Below are 24501 nucleotides of genomic sequence, written 5' to 3'. Positions count from 1 at the left end.
ATGTTTTCTAAGGCCCTCCTCTACATATCTTCCAGGGTGTATTGTAGTGCCTCCTTCTAATTTTTGGCAGCCCTTGCACATAGTGCATTGACTTTGCCAGTCTAGTAGTCTCAATCCTTCCAAATGGTAAAAAAATGTTTTCTGAGGCCCTTCTCTACATTTCGTCCAGGGTGTATTGCAGTGCCTCTTAAATTTTGGCAGCCCTTGCACATAGTGCATTGGCTTTACCAGTCTTCGAGTCCCACTCCTTCCAAATGGTAAAAAAATGTTTTCTGAGGCTCTTCCATAAATATCTTCCAGGGTGTATTCAAGTGCTTCCTTCTAATTTTGGCAGCCCTTGCACATAGTGCATCGGCTTTACCAGTCTAGGAATACCACTCCTTCCAAATGGTAAAAAAATGTTTTCTGAGGCCCTCCTCTAAGTCTCTTCCAGGGTGTACTGCAATCCCTTTTTTAAATTTTGCTAGGTGTTGCACTAAGTGCATAGGCTTTAACAGTGTAGGAGTCCCACTGGTTTTAAAATTCTCTCTCTGGACATGAGTTTCTGAGAAAATTGTCATGAACAGTGATTCACCACACACTTCCTGCGGGCGTAGGTCCACTTCTTTCAGGTGCTAATCCGCTCATGAGCTGCCAGTCACTCTCTTTAACTGAACTGCTCTGACCCTCTGCTCTTCACTAGTTACAGTGAATGCGGTCTTTTCCATCCCACCGTTGTTTTGTGTTGTTTCTTATATTTTTAATACAGCAATGGTGGTAAGATCTTTATTATCCACATAGTCTTCACTAGAGATGTCAACAGCTTTAATTTCTTTCAAGTCAAGTTATTGCTTTGGCCCATCTTGTTGTATTTCTTGTTGTGAAATGTCATTATCATCTGATGGAAATGAGTGTTTCTTCTGGTCACCTACATCTCTTTCACAGTCCACAACATGATAGCTTCTTTCCATGCATTCATTGACAGATTCAGGCTGTTTATGGTCATCTGTAGATAGAAATTCACAAAAGAAGGCAAAATTTACTGATTTAAAGACCATTCACAGTTTCACTGTACCATCCTTGTGTATGCTGTAGTTGAGGGAGAGGGCCTCATCTTCCAATCTTTTTCCAATCCAATCCAATTCACAATTAGAGATGAGCGGTGTTCAACTCGAACTGTTCGCCAATCTCAAATTCGAGCTGTTTTGGGCGGTGTTCGAGCCGTTCGACGAACACGAACGATTTAAAAAAATCCGGCTGTTCGAGGTTATGTTCGATAACTATTCATGCACCAAAATCATAACTGGATTTTTTCTCAGTAATGCTGAAAATTAATGTTAATACGCAGTTTGAGAGTACAGCGGGGCGGGGGGAGGGGCAGGGGATGGATCTCTGCATAAATAATGAAGATCTCCATTTTTTTTTCTCTTTCCCGCATTTACAGTGGGGAGGTGCAATCTCTCAGCCTATCAGCAGCGCACACACGGAGCGAACTGCTTTTTTTCACACAAGCAAGGGCATGTGTCATTGGCAGTGTATGTCACATGTCCTTGCCCTATAAGACCCAACCATTTTCCACGTAGCCACTATTTTCTCACTGCTGCAGCTGCGTGTTAGACGGCACCGCTGTTGCTGTGTGCGCTATACTTTGAGTGTTAATTTCAAGCCAATTTTCGCACAAATCTACAGATAGCTTGGGAGTAGGGAATAGTTGTGATTGCAGTCCTTTTGAGGACTAGGTTACATCATTTCCTACGACTTTTATCAGGCAGGTCTGTGCTCTTAAATAGATAGGTTGGGAGTAGGGACTAATTGTAATTGCATTCCTTTTGAGGGCTAGGTTACATCAGTTCCTATCTCTTTTTGCCAGGCAGGTCTGTGCCAGTGCTGTGCAAGTTTTTTTCACAGCATTTGGCTAAATCTAGCTAAGAAAATCCTTTTTGGCCTCTTGCAGTGTGTGTTAGTCAGTGGAGTAGCCTATCTGTGTTGCAAGCTACACCACCTGTGTATAGAATACAATTTTTTTTACTGCACCTAGCCAAGTAAAACCTTTTGGGCATAGCATCAATCTATTAGTTCATCTATACTAACCTCCACCAGGTTGCAAATTCAAAATAATTTTTATCTGCATCTAGCTCTGAAAAAATATTTGGGCTTGTAGCAGTGTGTGGTACTCATTGTATTAGGCCATCTATACCAAGCTCCACCAGCTTTGAAATTAATAAGAATTTTTAGCTGCATCTAGCCCGGAAAATAATTTTTCTCCCCAATAGTGGTAGCAATAGAAATATGGGGCGCGCGCCTGGCTAACAAAAATATACGCTTCATAACAAAAAACACCAGCCTAGCGCACTGCATTAATAAGATGGCATCATCGTCTCTGCCAGTGCTAGGCCTACTACGCCGGCTAGCATTCCTGTGCCTAAAACACAATGTATGGGTCTGCGCTAGCCGCGATGCTGAGGGGTCTAAAGCTGCTGCTAACGCTTTATCACATTTCAATTGGCAGATTTTAACAGAGCTCCTCCCCAACGCCCACCCATCGGGCAACAGTTGCCCACCCTCCCTATGGGATCTGGTGGCGAATAGTGGATGCCATTAATCAGAGCGTCAGTTGCCCCGTCGACGTGGCAAGCATACGGTAAGGCATGGGAAGAGTGGACACGACTAGTAGCAGGCAGACGGGTTGACCAATGTGAACAAGCCAGATTACAAGTCACCATAGAATTCTCCACCAGCTAATGATGAGGGGCATATCAGGGGCGTCAGCGCAGCGGTGTCTGACCGGAGTAGCATTTCACTTCTAACTACTGAATTGGGGAGATGTGACAAAGAGATTTATCATCAGACAATCCATAAAAGGATGGAAAAGGGGTCAGCCAAGTCAGGAGTGTATTTGGCCCGTCAAGTGTCACTAAAACTGATTTCTCACATCATATCCCTAACACCATTAACATGACACTCACAATTTGAAGCAACACTACTGTCTACTGCATTTGCGATCGCCTTCTTCGAGGCGCTATGCATAAGCGAATTAGTCCCTCATTCCAAAATTACCACCAGTGGAGGCTTATTACACCAGGACGTAGTCATAGCTAATAATGCAATACGTCTACGCATACGCCAATCGAAAACGGTTTCAGCGGGCAGGGGCACTTGGGTACTTCTACAACCCACAAACGGTACACTGAGTCGGGTAAGAATTGTCCTAAAGCCAAATTGGATATAATTCCACACCAAACCTAAAAAAGGGGGTGGACAAAAGTATTGGCACCCTTTGAAAAATCATGTGATGCTTCTCTAATTCGTGTAATTAACAGCATCTGTAACTTACCTGTGGCATCTAACAGGTGTTGGCAATAACTAAATCACACTTGCAGCCAGTTAACATGGATTAAAGTTGACTCAACCTCTGTCCTGTGTCCTTGTGTGTACTACATTGAGCTTGGAGAAAAGAAAGAAGACCAAAGAACTGTCTGAGGACTTGAGAAACCAAATTGTGAGGAAGCATGAGCAATCTCAAGGCTACAAGTCCATCTCCAAAGACCTGAATGTTCCTGTGTCTTCCGTGCGCAGTGTCATCAAGAAGTTTAAAGCCCATGGCACTGTGGCTAACCTCCCTAGATGTGGATGGAAAAGAAAAATTGACGAGAGATTTCAACGCAAGATTGTGCGGATGGTGGATAAAGAACCTCGACTAACATCCAAACAAGTTCAAGCTGCCCTGCAGTCCGTGGGTACAACAGTGTCAACCCGTACTATCCGTCGACATCTGAATGAAAAGGGACTGTATGGTAGGATACCCAGGAAGACCCCACTTCTTACCCTGAGACCTAAAAAAGCCAGGCTGGAGTTTGCCAAAACTTACCTGAGAAAGCCTAAAACGTTTTGGAAGAATGTTCTCTGGTCAGATGAGACAAAAGTAGAGCTTTTTGGGAAAAAGCATCAACATAGAGTGTACAGGAAAAAAAAAGAGGCATTCAAAGAAAAGAACACGGTCCCTACAGTCAAACATGGCGGAGGTTCCCTGATGTTTTGGGGTTGCTTTGCTGCCTCTGGCACTGGACTGCTTGACCGTGTGCATGGCATTATGAAGTCTGAAGACTACCAACAAATTTTGCAGCATAATGTAGGGCCCAGTGTGAGAAAGCTGGGTCTCCCTCAGAGGTCATGGGTCTTCCAGCAGGACAATGACCCAAAACACACTTCCAAAAGCACTATAAAATGGTTTTAGAGAAAGCACTGGAGAATTCTAAGGTGGCCAGCAATGAGTCCAGACCTAAATCCCATAGAACACCTGTGGAGAGATCTCAAAATGGTAGTTTGGAGAAGGCACCCTTCAAATATCAGGGACCTGGAGCAGTTTGCCAAAGAAGAATGGTCTACAATTCCAGCAGAGCATTGTAAGAAACTCATTGATGGTTACCGGAAGCGGTTGTTCGCAGTTATTTTGGCTAAAGGTTGTGCAACCAAGTATTAGGCTGAGGGTGCCAATACTGTTGTACGGCCCTTTTTTGGAGTTTTGTGTGAAATGATCAATGATTTGATTTTTGATTCACTCTCTTTTGTGCTTTTTCCTTGCAAGCAAATTAAATGAAGATAATAATACCAAAACATTTGCAATCATTTTCAGGAAGAAACTGAGTATTAGCTGACAGAATTGCAGGGGTGCCAATAATTTTGGCCAGCACTGTAACCATCAGATCACAAAGTAATTTCTTCCTATCACACATTGATGGAATGCCATTATCAAGATACCAGTTCCAAGCTATATTTAATAAATGCATAACATCGGCAGGGAACCACCCCAAAGATTATGGGACACACTCATTCCGCATAGGCGTGGCCACGGAAGCAGCAAGAGCAGGACTGTCAGAAACGGAAGTTCAGAGGATAGGGAGATGGCGATCCACGTGTTTGGCGAGATACATAAGACTGGACTTGTTATCCTAACGTGGTTTGTTTCCTTTACAGGTGACGCTAAGCCAACAGTGTGGGTGATAGGCCACTCGCATATATATTGGGCAGAAAAAAGGGCGAAAGTCCGCCCAGGCGGGAGGAAATTAGAGTTTCATAACACATATTTCAACTGGAGAGGTATTAGAGGCCTGCTATGGCCACAGGTACTAATGGAGGTAATCAGGTAGGGAGAGAGGCAAGAGGTCCGGTCATCTTAGTTATACAGGCCGGGGGAAACGACCTAGGTCATCATAAGAGCGCATAACTAATGGCAATAATGAAACTAGACAGTGAGCGCTTCAGAGAATTTTTCACAAAACTAACTATAGTATGGTCAGAGATTGTGCCGATAGCGGTATGGCAAGGTGCGCGAGACATCTCGCCCATCGAACGGACAAGGCGGGTAATAAATATTCGGATGACAAAATTTAGAAGAGACAGAGGCGGTGTAGTGATACAACACCGACAACTGGAAGGAGATAAAGCAGGCCTCATACGGCCCGACGGTGTTCACTTAATGGATATTGGACTGGACATATTCCTGTCAGGACTCCAGGATGGAGTGGAAGAAGCGTTAAGAGTGATGGATGGGGGTCAGAGTCCTGCATACGAGTACGCAGGATCCTCCGTGGCCTGGAAATAGAAAGGACATGTTGGAGAGTTACACTTGTTGGCCAACTTGCCGGTGTGGAGACCCAGGGCAAGCTGCAACAAGCTGAATTATTTTAGAAATAAAATACCTTTCTAATGGAATGCGTATAAAGAGTTAATAAAGCTGTGACTGATCCTCACCCATCCAGTTGTAAGAGTTACATTATTGTATTGTCAAGGAAAGGGGGGCGGTAGGGGGGCTGAGCGTCTGGGTTTGGTTGGGGTCCCCACAGTCTGCCTAGGCTAGATGCATTTAAAAATTCTTATTAGATACACAGGCGGTGCAGCTTGCTTCGCAGCTGGGCTACTATGCCCAAAGTATTGCCTAGGCTAGATGCAGTTAAAAATTCTACGCTGACTAGCAGACACTGAAGCTTTGGAGCAGATCTCTGAGTAAACAGCTCTTCAGACTCAACCATCTGTGTTACCCCAAGCCATAGTGTATGTAGTTTCTTACAGTTAAAGGGGGGGGGGGGCACCCAACCCACCTGGAATGGATGATGCCAACGTCACGTAAAACACAGCAAGGGGACTCCAAAAGGAGTCTCCATTTTTTCAAAAAATTGTGGCACAGACACCACTTAAGTGGCATCAATTGCCCCAGAGTTGCTTAAAACGGTTGGTGAGGTGATTTTACCAAATCCTCAAGCTTTTAGTCTCCCCAGGATAACACAGGGGTAGAAAAGTCCTTGCGGATCCATGATTTGTTCATCTTTATGAACATGAGTCTGTCTACATTCTCAGTGGACAGCCGCGTGCGCTTATCTGTCAGCACACCACCAGCAGCACTGAACACACATTCAGAGAGAAAGCTGGCTGCAGGGCATGACAAGATCTCCAAGGCATGAGTGGCGAGCTCCGGACATTTTTCCAGATTGGAATCCCAAAATGAGCAAGGGTCCAGTGACACAGTCATGGCTTCGATGTTCACTTGGAGAAACTCCTGTACCATCCTCTCTAGGCGTTGACTATGTGTCAGACTTCTTGTCTCCTGTGGCCTTGCAAAGGATGGTCTAAAAAAGTGGTGAAACGATTCCACAAAATTGCTGTTACCAGCAGATACTGTGTTATTGTTACGGTTTGAGTGATGAAGACTCGACAGTCCCACGGTTTGCAAGTTAGAACTGTGAGATTTACTACGTACACCACTGGTGTTTTGTGGAAAAGCACATGTAATATTCTGCAACAGCCTCTGCTGATACTCCTGCATGCGTGAATCCCTTTCTATGGCAGGAATTATTTCGGCAAATTTACTTTTGTACCGGGGATCTAAGAGTGTGGCAACCCAGTAGTCAGGATTACTTCGAATTCTGACAATCCAAGGGTCATGTTGCAGTTAGTGCAGCAAGAAGGCACTCATGTGTCTTGCGCATCCAGGAGGACCAAGTCCTTGTTGTGTTGGTAGCAAGGTAAGAATCATGCTTCCTTCCTCTGCCCTCTCCCCCCAACCTCACACAACAGAAATGTGATCAAGGTCTCCCTCATCTGATGAGTCTTACATGCCCATCGCTAGTTCGTCCTCCACTTCTTCCTCGGCTCCTGCACCTTCCTCACTAGTTTGGCTGCTACCATGCGTCCTGGTAAAACCATCTCCCCCACCCTCCCATGCCTGCCGCCTTGGTGCTGCCGACCGTCTGGACCTTGGAGATGTTATCCCTTCCGCATACGACTCCTCCTCTACTTCCTCCACCTCCTCTTGTCCCACCACCTGACTCTGAATTCTGTTTAACGTGTGCTCCAGCATGTAAATCACCGGAATAGTCATGCTGATAATGGCATCGGCGTCAGCACTAAACATTTTCGTCACCATTTCAAAACTGTGCAGAAGGGTGTGTGGCGCATCTTAGGGTTCAGTCGCCACAGAGGTACTGCATCTCACCCAGAGGTGTGGTATCTCACCCTCAGGTAAGGAAGGAGTATGGCTCAGGACCCTAACACCTGCATCCAACACATACCCGCAGTGGGGGTAGGGCGAGATTGCTCCTAAGGGAGAGCACAGTCCCAGGTCCCTAGCTGGCGGGAGGGTCCTATGTAGTGGGTGTGGGTGGAGAAAGCAGCTTAGGGGAGCACATGACAGGGAGAGTATAAATAGGAAGCCATCTTAGAAAGAGCAAGCCAGTCAGAGGAGGAGAAGTGACAGGAGCAGAGGCTCTGCATGAGCTCCACTCCGGAGGCGGGCCTAGCCTGGGAGACCCAGAACTGAAGGAGAGAAGAGAGGAGTGGGAGCAGGAAGGCTCCAGGAACTGAAGGGACCCTAGGGGTACGGGCCGAGCATAAGGCCACCCGTACACCCGCTGCTACCAGGAGGTAGAGGGGTCAGGCCAGATAAGGGGAACCGGTCCCTCAACTAGCGGAGAAACAGCAAGGCTCAATTAGAAACCGGAGGCTGCAGCATTTCATGTACTGCAAGCCAAAGTCCACACCAGTCTCACTAAGAAGGTAGCCACATAGGACCCAGGGGACGGAACACACGTCGCCCGCCAAGGCCCGAGGATACCGGATAGAAGTATCACTGGGTGTGAGGTGCAGGGAGAAGGAGAGAGAAAGGACACACAGAAGGGGGTCCTGCTAAGTACTCTGGAGCTATCTGGGGGTGGACTGAGCCCCTCACTGAGTACGCACAGTACGACGGGGGAGATTGCTCTGGTACCTGTAATCTGGACTGCAACAACTGTGAGTAAAGATCTTGGGACTGCATCACACGGACTCTGTGTTCATTACTGACTCCCTGCACTACAACCACCATCATCCACCCATACTACCCTGAGGCTACACTCTTCCTGTGGGGAGTAATAATACCATTACTGCAAAACCACCAGCTTCAGAGGACTGTTCCGCAGCGGCGGCCCCTTTGGCCGCACTCCACAGGTGGCGCAGTCGGACATTATAAAACCCATACATACAAATTACCCTTGGATTGACCGCCCTGGGTCATGGACCGGGTCACCGCCACAGTGACTACAACCCCCAGCGTCTACCGGCCCGGCTCCGGGTACCCCACGGCCCAGGGGGCGCGTCAACTTCATAGGTCCCTGATCTGAGACCACTCCTGCAGCGTGATTTGCCCCACCTCTGGATCTCGTTGGCCCAGGCTATACGTCAGAACGTATTGCACCAGGGCTTGTCGGTGCTGCCACAGTCGCTGCAACATGTGCAGAGTTGAATTCCACCGTGTCGGCACATCGCATTTCAGCCGGTGAACTGGCAGGCCCAACAACTTCTGTAGAGATGTAAGTCGTTGAGCTGCGGGATGCGAACGGTGGAAGTGAGCACACAGCCACCGTGCCCTCCTCAGAAGGCCATGGAGTCTGGGATAGTGGGCTAAAAATTGCTGGATAACCAGGTTCAACACGTGAGCCATACAAGGCACGTGTGTGACATTGCGCCGGCGAAGGGCCGCACCCAGGTTTGCAGTACTGTCGCACACGGCCTTCCCTGGTTGCAGGTCCAGTGGAGACAACCATTCATGAAACTGGGTCTCCAGAGCTGACCACAACTTCTCAGCTGTGTGTCTCACATTTCCCAGACATTTCAAAGTAAACACCGCCTGATGCCATTGAGACCTGCTGCCAGCATAGTAAGGAGGTGTGCAGGATTCCTTCTGCGCAGTTAGAAAGCAGGTGGCATTACCAGACAGGCTTTGGGTGCAGGTGGAGCACCGAGAGGAGGTTGAGGAGGCAGAAGCAGTGGAGGAACTTCTAGATAAAGAGGATTGTTGTACAACTCATGGGGATGGCAAGACTTGGACAGCAGCCCCTTGTCCTGCTGTCACCATAGTTACCCAGTGCCCAGTCAGCGACATGTAACGCCCCTGTCCATGCCTACTCGCCCAAGAGTCTGTGGTGAAATGCACCCTGTCACACACAGAGTTTCTCAAAGAAGCGGTGATGTTGTGTGCGACATGCTGGTGGAGCGCAGGCACACCTTTCTTTGAGAAGTAGTGCCGACTGGGCATCTGGTACTGGGGCACTGCGACGGACATAAGGTCTCGAAAATCCTCTGTGTCCACCAGGTGGAAAGGCAGCATTTCTGTAGCCAACAGCTTGCAGATGGTGAAATTCAACCTCTTAGCTTTGTCATGGCTAGGAGGAAATGGTCTTTTACTTGTCCACATCTGAGGGACCAAGGGCTGGCTGTTGTGCTTAGACGGGGTTGAGTAGGGTGTCCCCGGCAAACTTGACGGTCTGTGAGGAAGATGCAGGCGGAAAAGTTAGGTTGCCTTGATCCAAAGGTGGTGCTCTCGATGTCAGAGAGCGCTCAACACCAGCTGGTGTTTCCACTTCTAAATGAAATGATGACCTGCCAATCACACTGGCTGTTGTGGGTAAAGAGGTGGCAGGTCTGTGACGCGCCCCCTGGGACATATTCCTTTTTGAGGGGAATACCCGGCACCGGATCAGATGGGGGGTTGTAGTCTCCGAGCGGCTGTGACCCGGTCCCGTGCCCAGGGCGTCAAGCTCAGTGTGATGTGGCAGTTCTATAGATGTTGCTAAAGTTCTTTTGTGTCGACTACGCCACCCGTTGTGATGCGGTCACTGTGGCCGCCGCTGCAGCAGGGTCCGCTGAGGCTGATGGTGGATGCGCAGCTTGGTGGGATCACCCCCAACGGGAGGGGTATAGCCTCAGAGGGGACAGGCGCAGAGGATGGGGGTTGTGGTGGTGCGGTGCAGCCGGCATTGAAGACAGACTCGGGTTGTGCAGTTAAGGGTGTTTACTTACTGCAGATGTTGTACTGGTCACTCCAGCTGCTAGTGACCACCCGAGCCGTGCTGCGTCCACCAGGTCCTGGATCCAGCCAACCCCCAAACAAGTCCGGAGCGTGGCCCTGAGCTCTCCCTCTGTCCTTTCTTCAGCCGTCCCCACCAGTGATTCACCTAGGTCCAGCTCCCTCGGGCCTTCTGTTGGGACACCCTTGGCCCTGGGTTCCCTGACCCTTCACGTGGTGTGCCTTCGGGGTGAATGTGGTGGGTGACCGTGGCAAACGCTGCCCACGATCTCCGGTCTCTGGCTAGGGATTGTTTTTGCCCCCACCAGCTTGGGTTCCGGTACCCTGATGCTGACTCCTCACCCGGTGTTCTAATTTGGGTTCTTGGGTCCCTTCAGTTTTCCCCTCTGGGTACTCCTTCTTTGCTCCTCTCTCACTCAGGGTCTCTCTCTTGCTGCAGGCTGACTTCCTCTCTGCTTGCTGTCTGCTCCTCTGCAGCTGTCTTGCTGTCTGCGCCTGACTTGTTCTCTGCATCTGACTCTCTGCGTCTGACCCTGATTCTAGTTGGTGCCCACCTTATATACACCCTCTATGTGTGAGCTCAGGTGACCAGCACCCAATGAGCTCCTATCACTACCCAGACTGCTCCCCCTATCTGCCCCTACACTACATGGGATGTACCACCCCCCTCCCACTCCAGCCAGGAACAGGCTCGGTTGTACCTGCACATTTCTAAGTGGGAGTACCGTCGGCCTGCTCCTCTGAAATGGGATGTATGTAGTGCATGCAGTCTATCTGAGCTCAGTTCCACACTCCATCCTTACCCGGGAGTGGAATATCACACCTCTGGGTTGAGGTGCAATACTCCTGTAGCAGCCGAATCCTCAGGGTGCTACATTCCCCCCTGGTAAACCACAGCACGTCCTCGGGCTGTAAAGACATAAATAACACCAAAACATACAAAATTTTTCATATAAACATATAAAACATATAAAACATTATATATATAAAACTTTTTTATATAAAACATTCTCGTAGACTTCTCTTGTCTCTGGTTCCTCCTCCGGACACTGTGCAACGTGTGTCCGGGAAAAGTGCGACAGTCTCTTAGAAAAACTGGTTTTCTATAAAACCGGTAGGGGGCGCTTTAGGAAGCGCAACTATATACAGGGGAAGTTGAAAGTTGGCCGCTCTCAGTCCTCGGCCAAGTAGAGGGAAGGGAATGGCTGCTCACAGTACTCAGCCTGTGGGATTAAGGGGTTAACGGGTAAACAGTTCACTGGTCCCAACGGGGACTATTTTAGCAGCAACGGTTCACTGTGCCCCGACGGGCAACTATATACAGTCTCTATTCCCGTCCTCAACGACGGCTCCCTCCTGCTTTTTCTTGATATGGTGTTGCTTCAGACCCGTCCGGGTCCTCTTGCTCTTCCCAGATGCGGCACTCTTGGTCTTATGGGCGCGGTGGTGGTGGCGCCCGGGTTGCCCAGGCCTTGCGGCCAGGCCTGGGGCACCTGGAAGGTGAAGGGCACCGTTAATACGGCGGCGCCCTGGGCTACCTGGCCTTGCGGCCAGGCCGGAGGCTCCGCGGAGGTAGGGGGCGCTGATGGTGATGCGGCGCCCGGGGGTACTAGGCCTTGCGACCAGGCTGGTGGTATTTCCTGCTTTGTCACGCTCCGGGTCGAGGCGCGTGACGTCACAGGGGTCGCTGCGGCGGCTTCCGGTCGGGGCCTAGTCCATGGCGGTGACATGGCGGCTACGGGCACAGCAGGGGGACTTTCGGGCTCTGCGACGGGGAGCTGGGACAGGTAAGCGGTGTCACGGCTTGGGGTATAGGCGTCCCCTTTACCTGCCTCCATGCGTTCGGCTCCCTCCTCGGCGCCGTCTCCGGCCTTAGGTCCTCCCGCGCCATCCTCAGAGGCGGTCTGCTTCCTCTTCCAGGGTAGCGTGCTCCGTTGACTGGTCTCTGCTTGCTGGGTCATCTCCCGGCCCCACTCCGCCAGTATCTCACGCTGTACCCGGGCCATCCTCCTTGCGAGGCCCTCCAGGGCAGTTTGTGCACACTCCCGGTCTCGGGGGAGCTGCGCTAAGATCTCCGCTAGACCTAGCGGGGTTGTGGACTCTAGCAGGCTCCTGACCATCGGGTCGGTGCTGCTCTGCTCGGCTTCCGGCAGGCTCCTGGCCAGCGGGCCGGTGCTGCTCTGCCCTCCTTCCTCGGTCTCTAGCAGACTCCTGGCCAGCGGGCCGGTGCTGTTCTGCTTTCTCTCCATCTCCGGGTGAGCTCCTCCGCTACTCCTCGTTAGACCTCTTGCCTCCGGGTGCGCTCGCTCCAGACTGCTCCAAGCGACACCCATCTTTTCTCTTCTCTTTCGTCTCCTCCCACTTTGAGGGCGGTCCCGGGGCAACTCGGTGACTGTCAGCTCCAGGGGTAGTTCTTTCACGCTGACAGACACCTCCAGCATCACAGTCTCTGTTGGTGGGGGCGGTTTCCACTTTTGGCGCCATTTTCTGTCCCGGCCCACGATGGGATGTGGCCTCTTGCCCTCCTTTGGCACGCCCATAATGGCGTCTGCTGCTCTTCCAAGGCGGGAAATCTGCGGTTTTGGCGGGAAGCGTCGCCCAGTGGCGGGAAACTCTGCAGATGGCGGGAACAAGCTGGAAATGGCGGACAATCGGCGGGAAACGACTGGTGATGGAGTCCGATGGCGTGGACCCTCCGGAACCAGCGGGAGACTTCTTTCTGAGGTAAACTTGCACTTTTCTTCAGGCACGCAGTACCCGGTTGTTGTGGGCACGTAATCCTGCCGACTACGCCAAAGTTGACGCGCCCCCTGGGACATATTCCTTTTTGAGGGGAATACCCGGCACCGGATCAGATGGGGGGTTGTAGTCTCCGAGCGGCTGTGACCCGGTCCCGTGCCCAGGGCGTCAAGCTCAGTGTGATGTGGCAGTTCTATAGATGTTGCTAAAGTTCTTTTGTGTCGACTACGCCACCCGTTGTGATGCGGTCACTGTGGCCGCCGCTGCAGCAGGGTCCGCTGAGGCTGATGGTGGATGCGCAGCTTGGTGGGATCACCCCCAACGGGAGGGGTATAGCCTCAGAGGGGACAGGCGCAGAGGATGGGGGTTGTGGTGGTGCGGTGCAGCCGGCAATGAAGACAGACTCGGGTTGTGCAGTTAAGGGTGTTTACTTACTGCAGATGTTGTACTGGTCACTCCAGCTGCTAGTGACCACCCGAGCCGTGCTGCGTCCACCAGGTCCTGGATCCAGCCAACCCCCAAACAAGTCCGGAGCGTGGCCCTGAGCTCTCCCTCTGTCCTTTCTTCAGCCGTCCCCACCAGTGATTCACCTAGGTCCAGCTCCCTCGGGCCTTCTGTTGGGACACCCTTGGCCCTGGGTTCCCTGACCCTTCACGTGGTGTGCCTTCGGGGTGAATGTGGTGGGTGACCGTGGCAAACGCTGCCCACGATCTCCGGTCTCTGGCTAGGGATTGTTTTTGCCCCCACCAGCTTGGGTTCCGGTACCCTGATGCTGACTCCTCACCCGGTGTTCTAATTTGGGTTCTTGGGTCCCTTCAGTTTTCCCCTCTGGGTACTCCTTCTTTGCTCCTCTCTCACTCAGGGTCTCTCTCTTGCTGCAGGCTGACTTCCTCTCTGCTTGCTGTCTGCTCCTCTGCAGCTGTCTTGCTGTCTGCGCCTGACTTGTTCTCTGCATCTGACTCTCTGCGTCTGACCCTGATTCTAGTTGGTGCCCACCTTATATACACCCTCTATGTGTGAGCTCAGGTGACCAGCACCCAATGAGCTCCTATCACTACCCAGACTGCTCCCCCTATCTGCCCCTACACTACATGGGATGTACCACCCCCCTCCCACTCCAGCCAGGAACAGGCTCGGTTGTACCTGCACATTTCTAAGTGGGAGTACCGTCGGCCTGCTCCTCTGAAATGGGATGTATGTAGTGCATGCAGTCTATCTGAGCTCAGTTCCACACTCCATCCTTACCCGGGAGTGGAATATCACACCTCTGGGTTGAGGTGCAATACTCCTGTAGCAGCCGAATCCTCAGGGTGCTACATCTGCATCCAAAAACATGTGTGACTGCTGTCCCCCCAGTCACAGAGGATGAAGAGGCCGCGGATGCACAAGATGGGGCAGACGGTGGTTGGCCCGGCCCGCTAGGCCACATTGTAGCACAGTGAGCTTCCCACTGCAACTTATGCTTCATATCCATGTGACGGTTCATGCATGACGTACTCAAACTATGGATTTTTGGGCCTCTACTTAGCTTTTGGTGACAAATATTACAGATAACACGAGTTGGGTCATCCTTATCGATCTGAAAAAATGCCCAGGCTATGCAAGGCTCAGAGCCCATGCGTCCTGAAGAGCCACTACGACTTGTGGTCAGAGGCAGAGTTGTGGTTGAGGATGCAGTTGTTGACGTGCTTCCAGTACTCCGTCTCTGTCCAGGAAGGTGCAACCTAACCTCGTCGTCAATAGCATCTGTGACGCCCAGCTGCGCTTGGTATCACAGATCCTAGAATAGTGCATTGATGGAATCCTCCACAAGAGGTCCCCATATACATTCACACATCTCCACCTTCCACCTTAGACCAGCAGAGGGAGCCCGTTAGGGATATAAATAGGGAAGGTGGAGCTAGACAGTTCAGTTCCTCTGAAGAGTTCCTGCAGTAGAGAAGCCTAAGAGAGGTCAGTCTGCAGTGGAGCTCAGTCTAGTCTAGAGAACTCAGTTAATAGTTCAGCAGTGGAGTACAAGGCTCCTGTTAGCTAGATTCAGGGAGCCCAGTTAGAGCTTAAGGTGTGCCGGCGCCATAAGATCGGTGAAGCGCGGCAAGCTGCCGTTAGTGTGTATAGCCTAGTGAGGGCCCGAGTAGGCCGAAGGCGAGTGGAGAGTTAGTACATAGGGGGCAGAGGAGCTTAACCAGCTCACCCCGAAGCATTTATCGGACACCGGATCCGAGCTTACCGGGATCTCTATGACCCAGTAAGGCATAACCGGAATACCTGGAGAACTACAAGTCACAGGATCGCTAAGGTGCTGATACGTAACAGAGCCAGGAGACGCTTAGGCCCTGCATACTGGGAGCGTGAACTCCAAGACAAGGCCTTACCACAAGGGCAGCCAGCGCAGGACAGAGACAAAGTTAGGCCTAGCTCCAGGCAGGTCAGAAACTTACTACGCAGAGGCAAGAAACAGGAGGCCCTACACCCGCTCATTGGGGAGGATCCTGATATGCACCCTTCATCCTACAGTGCTCCGGGATGTGCCTGAATTTCCACCAGTAAAAGGTACTGAAGTGACTACCGTGTCCGTTCCCATTCTTGCTCTGACCCAGCTGGGTCTCGCCTGTCCTGCATTCCCCATGCATACGCTTTTCTGAGGCCTAGCTCCACCTTTGGGGAGCTATACCATCGAGCTGCCTTATCACCGGCCTCAGTGGACTGCTGCCGCGCTGGTGCTTCTCACCAGATACCACAGGTGGCGTCACGAACTCTTATAAAATTAACAATTATCCACCCTTTTAAAGAGTGACCCCAGGGTACGGGCCCGGGAGCCGACCACCGTGACATCCCAAAGGCCAGGCAAAGGCCCGGGTACCGAGTCATCCCCATCCCCTGGGCTAGTCACATCCTCCTCCACCTCCTCTGCTGACCTCATCGACTGGCTGACTGTGGGTTGACAGTAAGTGGGATCTCCAACCTCGTCATCATCACCCTGTGTGTTCTCACACCCGTCGTCCTCAGAGCCAACCTCTTCCTGCCCTGACCGAAAAGTCAAGTTGTCGCTCCAATCAGGTATTTGAGTCTCATCATTGTCTTCATCATTGTCTCCACCAACAGGAGTTACAGTTTGGGAACGAGGGTCTACATTATGCTCAGAACCTTCTTCATCTGGTCCTGGATCCGACTCATAAAGATTCTGGGCCTCAGGTCGGCCTTCCACTGTACTCCCTTACCTCCCTCGTTCTCCATCTAACCCCTTCTTCCATTCTCCATCTAACCCCTCGGCTCTGTGGTGTCCGCTCTCCCTCCAGCTCTCTCCTTCTCACAGGTGGACTACCGCTTGTATTCACACTGTGGTGAATCTTTTGGGTCCAGGCATAAGAAGTTGTCGAGGTAATGGAGAATATGTGCCCCCTTAGAAACGTCCATTACAACCCATTCGAGGAAACAACTAAATGCTTCAAATAGTGAGCAGGATCTGGAGCACCCCATGGGCAAACAGCGATCTATATAGTATGCTCCTTCCCAGAAGCAGCCCAATAGGTGGACACTATTCGGAGGCACAGGTAGTAAGTAACCGGAACGCCGCATCAATGTCTGTTTTGGCCATTAGGGTGACCCTTCCCAACTTCTTGATCCACCTGATTGCCTTGTCAAAGGATGTACAGTATATACTACTGTACTTGGTTCCCCGTCAATGTTGTCGTTTACGGACCTGCCCCTTGGATATGACAAATGGTGGATTAGTCCAAATGTATCGGGTTCCGTTTTTGGCACAACTCACAACGGGGATACCACTACGTCTTGTAAGGAAAGTGTTCTGAATGGAACCACCATTCTACCTAAAGATATTTATTTTTTTAATTTTCTTGTCACGACGTCTAGGTGTTGGTAGGCTGATTTTAGATTTTTACTCCAGCCTTTCTTGATTTTAGAAGGGCATGACATGCCTATATCTGTGTCTCCCCCTCCTTTTACTCCTCTACCTCTTTTCTTTTCACATGAATATATGTACTTGTCACTTTTCCATGTGTTAGTTGTGTCTTCTGAGCAGTTTGTCAGCTTTTGGACACCTTTGAAGTGTTTTCTATGTGTTTTCTATGTTTTTCTATGTGTTTTTGTTTGCCTGCCATTGGTTTTAACGGTGTTCGAAGGTGTTCGACGAACAGTTCGACGAACAGTTCGGCGAACATACGGGTGTTCGACGAACCGAACCGAACTCGAACACTACGGGGGTGGCTCAACACTATTCACAATCTTTTTAAAATGATCCAAAATTGATTCTGAGCCCAAGTCAAGTTCTTGCTTTGTCTCATCTTGTTGTATTTATCGTTGTCAAATGCCAGTATCATCTGATGGAAATGAGTGTTCCTATTGGTCACTACATATATTCCACAGTCCACAACATGATAGGTTCTTTTCATGCATTCATTGACAGATTCTGTCTCATTGTACAATCTTTCTAAAATGTAAAAGTCCCAATTTTTTTACAATTTAAATCTCACAATCTTTTAACAATTGTCAATTAATTTATTCTGAGACCCTACTCAGAATATCTTCCAGCATGTACTGCAGTCCCTTCTTCTAATATTTGGCATCCCTTGCACATATGACATAGACTTTATGAATCTAGGAGTCCCACTACCTAACAATTTTAACAGAATGTGTATGAGACCCTCCTTTATGTCTAATACAGGGTGTATCAGAGTACCTCTTCCTTCTAATTTTTGGCAGTTGTTGCATTGTCTGCATAGGCTTTGTGAGTTTCAGAGTTGGTCCTTCATAAATTAAACAGCATGTGTGTAACCATGTCACACACACCACATGCTCAGATAAGTTAGTAAAATGTTAAAAATATATTTACCAGTGGCAGTTTTTTTCACCATTGAATGCAATGGGAAAGTGGAAAAACACAGCAAAAACGCTATATGTGAACATAACCTAAGGGGTGGAGGAGGCAGGTTTTTTTTCTCTTTTTAATTTGCTTTATATACAAGTCATTATGCAGGAAAGAATGTTTCCTAACATTTCTACCTGTAAAATCTGTTTTGTCTTCGGTTTGGTATGTTTTATTGTCAGTCCATAAAAAAGGCGTAATACTCTGACAACATTGTTCCCAGCAGCGACCTGCGAGTCATAGATGCATCCAGGCATCTTCCTCATGCTGTTCCCATTCCATTTGAGCATTTTTCCATCCATTTTAATGATTTGACTGCCCCCCAGACTTCCTGGAAAGGTCTTCTGGAAGAATGCTTGAGTTTCCCATTAACTTCCATTATACTCAAGCACCAGAGAAGTCTGAAATATTTAATTCTATATCATGCCGCTGATCAATTCAATGCCCTATAGGTCAATGGTATAATATAGGCATCACAGTGGGTACGGGAAGTATTCAGACACCTTTAAATTTTTCACTCTTTGTTTCATTGCAGCCATTTGGTAAATTCTAAAAAGTTCTTTTTTTTTTCTCATTAAAGTACACTCTGCACCCCATCTTGAAGGAAAAAAAACAGAAATGTAGAAATTTTTGCAAATTTATTAAAAAAGAAAAACTGAAATATCACATGGTCATAAGTATTCAGACTCTTTGCTCAGTATTGAGTAGAAGCACCCTTTTTAGCTAGTACAGCCATGAGTCTTCTTTGGAATGATGCAACAAGTTTTTCACACCTGGATTTGGGGATCCTCTGCCATTCTTCCTTGCAGATCCTCTCCAGTTCCATCAGGTTGGATGGTGAACGTTGGTGGACAGCCATTTTCAGGTCTCTCCAGATATGATCAATTGGGTTTAGGTCAGGGCTCTTGCTGCGCCAGTCAAGAATGGTCACAGAGTCCTGAAGCCACTCTTTTGTTATTTTAGCTATATGCTTAGGGTCATTGTCTTGTTGGAAGGTAAACCTTCGGCCAAGTCTGAGGTCCAGAGCACTCTGGAAGAGGTTTTCATCCAGGATATCTCTGTACTTGGCTGCATTCATGTTTCCTTCAATTGCAACCAGTTGACCTGTTCCTACAGCTGAAAAACACCCCCATAGCATGATGCTGCCACCACCATGTTTCACTGTTGGGATTGTATTGGGCAGGTGATGAGCAGTGCCTGGTTTTCTCCACACACACCACTTAGAATTATCACCAAAAAGTTCTATCTTCATCTCATAAGACCAGAGAATCTTATTTCTCATAGTCTGGGAGTCCTTCATGTGTTTTGAGCAAACTCTATGCAGGCTTTCATATGTCTTGCACTGAGGAGAGGCTTCCGTCGGGCCACTCTTCAATGAAAGCCCAACTGGCGGAGGGCTGCAGTGATAGTTGACTTTGTGAAATTTTCTCCCATCTCCCTACTGCATCTCTGGAGTTCAGCCACAGTGATCTTGGGGTTCTTCTTTACCTCTCTCATCAAGGCTCTTCTCCCATGATTGCTCAGTTTGGCTGGATGGCCAGGTCTAGGAAGACTTCTGGTGGTCCCAAACTTCTTCCATTTAAGGACTATGGCGGCCACTGTGCTCTTAGGAACCTCGAGTAATGCAGAAATTCTTTTGTAATCTTGGCCAGATCTGTGCCTTGCCACAATTCTGTCTCTGAGCTCCTTGGGCAGTTTCTTTGAGCTCATGATTCTCATTTGGTCTGACATGCACTGTGAGCTGTGAGGTCTTATATAGACAGGTGCATGCCTTTCCAAATCAAGTCCTATCAGTTTAATTAAACACAGCTGGACTCCAATGAAGGAGTAGAACCACCTCAAGGAGGATCACAAGGAAATGGACAGCATGTGACTTAAATATGAGTGTCTGAGCGAAGGGTCTGAATACTTATGAACACGTGATATTTCAGTTTTTCTTTTTTAATAAATTTGCAAAAATTTCTATATTTCTGTTTTTTCAGTCAAGATGGGGTGCAGAGTGGACTTTAATGAGAAAAAAAATGAACTTTTTAGAATTTACCAAATGGCTGCAATGAAATAAAGAGTGAAAAAATTAAAGGGGTCTGAATACTTTCCGTACCCGCTGTAATTCAAAAAGGCAGAAAAAAGTACATGGCTTTGGTTTAATCATGTTTTGCTACAATGAAAGAGTTTTCATATTTATAAATAGAAACAATATGCCAAAGGTTACATCTTTAGTCCCAGTAATATAATAATCTAGGAAAAATGCTTATTCTGAGACCTACTGTATAAGAACCTTTAAAATAGCACAGAGGGCAGAAGGATCAGGTTTATGTCATGCTGTTCAAACCTGAGTAATTGAGTCTTTGCTTTGGCTTGCATCTGTTTTGGCTTCTGCAAAAAAGAGTTGATTTACAGCCAATTACTTGTCTACTTTACATCCTTTAGGCAAATTACACACAAATCCTCAGCTGCTCCTTTCTCTTTCTTGAATCACACCTCAATTATTATTAGGCAGCATTTTGGCACTGCCATGTATGCCTGCTTATGTTTGTAGGTAACATTATTACAAACTGACATATTTAAAGCGCAATTTTTATCAAATATTTTTAAACTAATTTTTGTACATATTAGTATGCTTAGTAAATGATTTACATTTCATATTAATGAATATAGCATGAGCCACTAAAGTTAACACAACAAGGTTACGTTTCCTGACACTTGTTTCATTATAATAGTTAATAAATGTTTTATTTTTACTCTGTTCACTAAATTATGTATTTTAAGGAAATTAAGGGCATTTCACTTTTTTTTTGCCACTGATATTTTTTGTTTTTCCATTCAACTTTATTACACTTTTTTTCAGTCCCTCTTGGAAATGTGAAATATAAATGTGATCATTTTATAATACTGTACAATGCAGTAATTCTATTTTGCAATGTATTATGCCTGATTGTGTTACTTTAACAATTGGCATGTCAGGCCGTATCTTGGACAGGGCCTAAATGGCTTATAGACTTGGTAGAACTGGATTCATTGTTAGACCTCTGGCTGTTAACACGTGTTAACACATGCTCCAACCTACAAACAATGGAGAGGTCTGTAATTTTTATCTCAGGTACACTTCAACTGTGAGAGACAGAATCTTAAAAACAAAAAACAGAAAATCACATTGTATGATTTTTGCATAATTAATTTGCATTTTATTGCATGGTGCAAGTATTTGAAACAATAGAAAAACAAAACTTAATATTTGGTATTCAAACCTTTGTTTGCAATTACAGAGGTCAGACGTTTCCTGTAGTTCTTTATGAAGTTTGCACACTGCTGCAGAGATTTTGGCCCACTCCTTTATACAGATCTTTTCTAGATCTTTCAGATTTTGGGGCTGTCGCTGGGGAACATTGAGTTTCAGCTCCCTCCAAAGATTTTCTATTGGGTTCAGGTCTGGAGACTAGCTAGGCCACTCCAGAGCCTTGAAATGCTTCTTATAGAGCCACTCCTTAGTTACCCTGGCTGTGTGTTTCGGGTCATTGTCATGCTGGAAGACTCAGCCACGATCCATCTTCAATGCTTTTACTGAGGTAAGGAGGTTGTTGGATAAAATCTTGCGATACATGACCCCATGTATCTTCAATACGGTGCAGTTGTCCTGTCCCCTTTGCAGAAAAGCACACTCAAAGTATGATGTTCCCCCCACCAAGCTTCATGGTTGGGACAGTGATCTTGGGGTTGTACTCATCCTTCTTCCTCCAAACATGATGAGTGGCGTTGATACCAAAAAGTTTTATCCTGGTCTCATCTGACCACATGACCTTCTTCCATGCCTCCTCTGGATCATCCAGATTGTCATTGATGAACTTCAAACTTGCCTGGATATGTGCTGGCGTGAGCAGGGGGACCTTGCTTGCACTGCAGGATTTTAATCCATGGCAGCATAATGTGTTACTAATGGTAATGTTTAAGACTGTGGTCTCAGCTCTCTTCAGGTCATTGACCAGGTCCTCCCGTGTAGTTCTGGGCTGATTCCTGACCTTTCTCAGAATTATCCTTACCCCACGAGGCAAGATTTTGCATGGAGCCCCAGACTGAGGAAGATTGACGTCTTGTGTTTCTTCCATTTTCTAATAATTGTGTCAACAGTTGTTGCCTTCTCACCAAGCTGTTTGCCTATTGTCTTGTAGCCCAACTCAGCCCTGTGGATGTCTACAATTTTGTCTCTGGTGTCTTTAGACAGCACTTTGGCCTTGGCCATGGTGGAGAGGTTAGAGTGTGATTGATTGAGTGTGTGGACAGGTGTCTTTTATACAGGTAATGAGTTCAAACAGGTGCAATTAATACAGGTAATGATTGCAGAGTAGGAGGAATTCTTAAAGAAAAACTAACAGGTCTGTGAGAGACAGAATTATTGCTGGTTGGTAGGTGATCAAATACTTATGTCATGCAATAAAATGCAATCTAATTATTTAAAAATCATACAGTGCATTTTTCTGTTGTTTTTTTTTTCGATTCTGTCTCTCACAGTAGAAGTGTACCTACGATAAAAATTAAAAGAACCTCTCCATTCTTTGTAGGGGGAAAACTTGCAAAATTGTCAGTGTATCAAATACTTATTTTCCCCACTGTATATGGTTGGAATAACTCGTGTGTGTTTCTACCATAACTCCTAAGCAACACGCCCGCTGTCTTGGGGTTATACTTAACTCAGATCTTTCACTCCATACCAATTACTCACTCTCTCATGTTACCTGCACTTCAAAAAAAATGTTTCAAATTCGACCTTTTCTTACCTTTGACTCTGCAAAAACTCTTACTGTTGCTCTCATTCATTCTCATCTGGACTACTACAACTCTCTACCTCTTACTAAACTCTCCCGTCTCCAATCCATCCTGAATGCAGCAGCCAGGTTCATATTTGTGTCCAACTGCTACACCGATGCTTCCATCCTGTGGTAGTCATTGCACTGGTTGCCCATCTGCTATAGAATACAACATAAGAAATCCGAGAGAAAAAAAGTGCAATGCATAGAAATATAAATAAATATAATTTTCAACAATAATTAGAAATTATTAAAAACATACAAGACACGCTTCAAAATACATAAAGTCAATTATAATAAGGTAGAAAGGATAAATGCCAAATATAATCTAGATGTTACAGACGGATACCAATGTCAAGAGGACATTAAAATACAACATATTTATGTATACGGGTATTAATTCAGATTAATTATCAAGGAGTAAGAGGCAGTGTAATTCCATAGGTATGGCATATAAAATAAAGCACAGTGGCAAAAAAAGAACAAAGTCTCACCATTCCATGAAAAAACACATCCGACTCGAGTTTTGCAAGCTTGACAAAGCTAGATATCTTTATATCTATATACACCATATCTATATATCTCTATCTTTGCACATCTAACACCTAACCAGTTGTTATTTCTATTTTGCATTCTATTCCGATACGTGTCACACGGACGGCACACAGATGACATACTTTATGTCATTGCTATGCACGTTTGCGGGACATATTGATGTTCGTGCTGTTGGAAAAAAGCGGACATGTCCATGTGTGGGTCACAAGGACACACGGTCCGTGTTAACACGCTAACATGTGTGCAGTCCCATAGATTTAAATGTGTCTACATGTGTGTCTCTCGTTCGTGTGAAAACTGTCACCACTCGTAGTTTAGACAATGATGTGTGAAGGGGGCCTGAGATGTATTTCTGCAGTGCTTAAACATATTGAATACGGGAGTGGTATTCTTAGGGAAGAGTCAGGTGGCCGTTTAACTCAGACCAGAATTGCACCGTAATGCTCGGACTGGCCATCTGCTCTCCCGACCCGAACGTAACAGCTGCATAGAAATATATGGGAGAGTATACTGAATACTAGGGAAAAATCCCAGTATGGTGAAATTACAAAAAAAGAGCAATTCTCCTATTGTTTCTTGGGCTTTGTTTTTACAGATTTATTATTCTAAATAAATAAATGACCTGGCAACATGGTTTCCCAGGCCAGTACAATAACAATGATGCAAAACATGTCTAGCATTTAATTCTGCACTCATGCATAGATAGAGATATCAGCTCCCGCGATCTTGGGAGCCGAGATCTCAATCTGTGCATGCACCGCCTCTGCTGGACATTTTCCTGAATCTCACAACAGGAAAATCAATGGGAAAGTGAGGGGACTCCGCTCAACACTGACATTTACTGACAGCCTAGGGTCACAGCCTCGCAGCGCTGGGACATCCCCTCCTCCCAGCCCTGTGCCCACAGCATCGCCCCAGCCGCTAGCCTCCTGCAGCGAATCTGCCTCCAGGATCCCGCTCCACTGCAGCCACGCCCCCCCCCCACGGTAAGCTACATTCAAATTATAAGACGCAGCCCTCTTTTCCTTACAAATTTGGGGGGGGGGGAAGTGCATCATATAATTCGAAAAATATTATATATGCTTTGAAATTAGACTCTGTCAGATAAAAAAAACTGCAAAAATTACTTGTGGAAAAAAGCACTCGTTGTAACGGGGCCGGGTGGTGGAACCTCTGTGCCTTGGAACAAGGAGGGACTCTGAGGG

This window comes from Phyllobates terribilis, unplaced genomic scaffold (genome assembly GCF_046119375.1).
Source record: "Phyllobates terribilis strain yellow unplaced genomic scaffold, ASM4611937v1 Scaffold_11__3_contigs__length_659146591, whole genome shotgun sequence".
NCBI classification, from domain to species: domain Eukaryota; kingdom Metazoa; phylum Chordata; class Amphibia; order Anura; family Dendrobatidae; genus Phyllobates; species Phyllobates terribilis.
The sequence above is the reverse complement of the archived record's forward strand: the minus strand, read 5'-3'. Positions refer to the sequence as shown.